Raw genomic sequence first — 4,827 nt, forward strand, 5'->3', positions numbered from 1 at the left:
CCTGACATACTTTGGACATGTTGTAAGGGGAGACAGGTCTTTGGAGAGGGACACCATGCTGGGCAGAGTGGAGGGACAGCGCAGAGGAGGGGAAGACCCTATATGAGGTGGATTGATTCAGTGACTGGGGTAATTGGGATGGGTGTGTCAGAGGCAATGAGATTGGTATAGGATAGAGCAGGGTTTAGGGCTGTTGTACATAGGGTCGCTATGAGTCGCAAACGACTCGACGGCACGTAACAACAACAACAATACTTAGATCCACAATCAATAATACACAGTCCATGGTACCAACAGTCAGGAGCTCAGCAGACATATTGCACTGAGAAAGACTGGCAGTCAGATTTGCAAATTACTTAGGAGCAATATAATAGCTGAAGACTAAGGTGCACCTGATTCAGGTCATGGTCTTTTAAACACTGGCCATACTTCTGAAAGCTGGACAATGAATAAGGATGACAGAAAAACTTGTCTGAAGTATGTTCAAATATATAAGACTTATTTTATAAGAGATGAACTTGGACATCTAAGATAAATGGCTAAGGACTTTCCAAAGAAAGATTTTAAGTTATTTTCATGATTTTATTTGCTATTTATAATAATAAGTGCAAGGAAAGAAACAGACTTTAAAAATAAATTGTGTAAGTCGAAAACAAAATGGAAATATTTATAAAATACTTTTGCGTAAACTAAAGGCACCTGTCTAGAATTTTCACTAAAAAACATGACTATAAAATCTTTTATTTAAAACAACAAAGCTATGATTGATGGATCAAACCACCTACAACAGCAGAAAAACCATCAGTTTAGATTGAGAGGAATAGAGAAAGAAAGAATAAAAAACGATTCAAAAGAACACTTTTTGCTTCTTAAAATTTTCAGGCAGAACCTATTTCAAAGGAACTATTTATGTTGTGCCCCAAGAAAAGATTCACTTGAATGTTTCCAACCCCTACTCCTTTTGACATCATTCAGGCCTTGATTGTAGCTTTTGGGATTAGAATAAGCAAGAATTACCAACAGAGGGAACCTATCCTACCTGAATTTAAAAATCATTTTAAGGTTTAAAGCATTGAGCATCAATAATTGAAGAGCAGATGAGTTATGGGATAGCTGAAGATATTACCCATGAAGAGAGCAAAATGTCACTACAAAGACAGAGGAGGATTTAAAAACCAAATTGTATGTTAGAGGAGATTGCTAGAGTGTCAGTCAAGAAGCCAAAACAAAGGAAAGACACTGAAATGAAAAGAGTTGAACAGAATATTTCTAAAGGCAGTCTGGGCCACAAAGCAAACTACTATGATAAAATGTTCAGAAAGCTGAAATAGGAGAACAGAATAGAAAAAACCCACTCAACATTTCTTAATATGAAATAACAGAAAAACAAATTAAAATCTTGACTTGAAATACCGAGAGATATTATCTGCAAAAAATTAGGTATTATCCAGGAAACATCAAAAGATGGGGTAAGAGTGGGCATAGGTCAATGGTGATTAATTTTATGAAACACAATGTGAATGAAGGAATATGTGAAGCATAATAATGTATATAAGTGAAAGCAGTGGATATGAATTTTGTATGCAATCCAGTATAAAAATATTTTTTTTGTGAAAAAGAAGAGGAGAAGAATTACACAAAAACACTGTACCAAGAAAATTGGTCAATACTGGAATATTTCAGAAAGTACCATATGGTCAAAAGACATGGTAATGAGAGAAGTTCAATCTGCACTGAAGGTGTTGGTAAAAAATAGGCCACAGGAAACTAGAGCATACCAAATGATACGTTTTAATTAACAGACAGCCCTGGACATGCTTAACAGCCTGTATCTGGAAATATGGAGGGTAGCTGCCTGGCTCACTGGAAGAGAGCCATATTTGTTCCCATTTAAAAAAAAAAAAGTTGATCCAACAGAATACATTACAAGAAAGCAAAATACTAATAAAGATCATTTTAAAATGCCTATCAGAGAGCATATACAGAGAACTGCCAGAAATTCAAACTGTATTTAGAAGAAGGTGTGTTCCCAGGGTTACAATTGCTGATTTCAGATGGATCCTGGCTGGATGGAAATACCAGAAGAATGTCTATTTGTGCTTTATTGGCCTCACAAAGGCATTTGATAATGTGTATTATAACAAGTTATGGCTAGCGTTGAGAAGAATGAGAATCCCGGAATACTTAATTGTGCTTATATGAAATTTATACATAGATCAAGAAGTTAATGTGTGAACAAAACAAGGGATTATTGTTGTTATGTATCATTGAGTCACAATGCAACTAGAAGTGACCCTATGTACAAAAGCTCTGAAATCTGCCTTATCCTGAACCAGTCTCACCGACTCACACTTAATCCCATTGCCCCAGTTACTATATTAATCCACCTCACTTGGGGTCTTCCTTTCTTGTACTGTCACTCCACCCTCCAAGCAGGAAGTCCTTCTCTAAAGACCGGTCCCTACTTGTCACATGTACAAAATATATGAGGCAGAGCTTCGAAATCCTTGCTTCCAAAGAGAAACTTGGTTTCACTATCTCCAAGAGAGAACTTTTTGTACTCTTGTTGGTCCATGGTATGTTCAATATTTTTCTCCACCACCACAATTCAAAGGCCCTGATTCTTCTGTCATCCTTAGTTATTGTCCAGCTGTCTGATGTATAGCAATAATTGTGAAGACTATGGCCTGTATCAGACACACCTTAGTCTCTTGACTGACATCATTGTTCTTTATCACTTTGGAGACGTATCAAACAACAGACTTCCCCAAAGCAATTCATGTTTTGATTTCCTGACTGCTGATATGAAGAGAGTTGATTGTAGAGCTGAGCAAGCTGAAATTGTGAACAACATATATGAGAACACTACGAGGCGTAAATTAAGATGAAAGGTGTGTATGAGGGCTATATCCTTGTCCATATCTATTCAGGTATACATCAGGATTATATTCTTTCTCCAAACTTCTTCCATCTATATGCTTAGCAAATTATCTGAGAAGCTGGATTCTGTTGAGAAGAATGTGACATCAGGATCAGAGGAAGACTCAACAATAACCTCTTTATGCAGATGACAAAAACTTACTTGCAAAAAGTGAGAATTTGAAGTGTTTGTTCTAGAATATCAAGGCATTCAACATTCAATATGGATTGTTTCTCAACACCAAGAAAACAATAACTCTTTCCACTGGACTGCCAAAGACTTCATCTGTCTTGAATCTAAAATCAACATCGTTGGTACCAGCAGTTAGAAGATCAGGAGACATGTTGCTCTGTGCAAATCTGCAATCAGAAACTTCTCCAATTTATTGATGGGCAATTATGTCAGTTTGAGGACTATGGTGCACCTGATACAAGTCATGGTATTTAAAATCTCTTATGCATCTGAGAGCTAAACAGTCAAAAAGGGTGAATAAGAATAAGAATTGATACATTTGAGATGTGGTGTTGGAGAAGAGTATTAAATATCTCATGAACTACCAAAAGAACGAACAGGTGTATCTTGTGGAAGACACACTCAGAGTGCTACTTCCGGGCAAAAGTGATAAAGCTTTATCTCACATACTTGGGATATGTTGCCAGGAGGGGCTATTTATTGGAGAGATACATCATGCTTGAAAAGATACAGGGTTGGTTAAAGAGAGGAAGACCCTCCACCAGATGGATTGGCACAGTGACTACAACAATAAGCTAGAGTGTGTGAGAGATTGTGAGGATGGCACAGGATATGATAGGGTTCAGATCTGTTTTTTGTAAGGTCACTATGAGTCACAAAAATTGATGGCACCTAAAAATAATAACAACCAACCAAGAAAAGAAAATAATCATGCTTAGAGCTGTTTATAGAACTGCAGAACAATTAGAAGCAGCATGGAAAACAGCTGTGTGGATTTCAAAAGGCAAGATGATAGTTTCTGGGTTTTTAAAGTTCAAAATTCACTGAGCCATATCATAATAAACTTGGTTCTTTGCTTATGAGCCTACATCCAGTTTGGCCATGAGGATGAAGTTGCTAATCAAAGATGAAGGGGAACAGCTGTCTTGACTAGAAATAGAATAATGAAACCTAGTGGGTCTAAAAGGGTTGACATCACTACTCAGATAGACTGAGAGAGGGAGACCACTCAAAGTTAAGAGAGAATAATTATCCTTCTAATAGGCTTGAAGGGCAAAGTTGAAGCTCAGGGCTTAGGCAAATCCTCTCAGAGCTCAGAAAACAGGAGGATTGGGATATTATCTAGATGGTATCCAAGAACTTGAGATTAATTACATGTCTTGAGAACACATGTAAATTTTTTTCTTCTGAGTTTGGACTCACTTGAAGTTTATGAACTAATTCCCCCGTCTCTAATTTCTCACATTTGTAATAAAAGTATGTACCTTGTGGCTGTTACTCAATTGTATTTTAAATGTGGAACATTTGTATTCATTTCATGCATTCACAGATGAAAATGAATGTTATCCTAAGCAAAAGGAGCTGAAAATGGGATATAAGGGCACAGGGCTATAAGCTATAAGCAAATACCTATCCCATTCTTCAATGAGATGGAAAAGGCAATCTCCAATTTCATGTGGAATGGAAAGAAGCCCCGAATAAGCAAAGCACTACTTAAGAATAGAAGAATGGTAGGAGGTATCTCACTCCCTGATTTCAAATTCTATTACACTGCTGTAGTGGTAAAGACAGCATGGTACTGGTACAATGACAGACACATAGATCAATGGAATAGAATTGAGAATCCAGAGATCAACCCATCTATCTATGGTCAACTGATTTTTGACAAGAAGATGAGATCAGTCAAGTGGGGAAACGTCAGCCTTTTTAACAAA

The sequence above is a fragment of the Elephantulus edwardii genome, unplaced genomic scaffold (genome assembly GCF_000299155.1).
Source record: "Elephantulus edwardii isolate Elephantulus edwardi_28Jun2011 unplaced genomic scaffold, EleEdw1.0 scaffold00023, whole genome shotgun sequence".
NCBI classification, from domain to species: domain Eukaryota; kingdom Metazoa; phylum Chordata; class Mammalia; order Macroscelidea; family Macroscelididae; genus Elephantulus; species Elephantulus edwardii.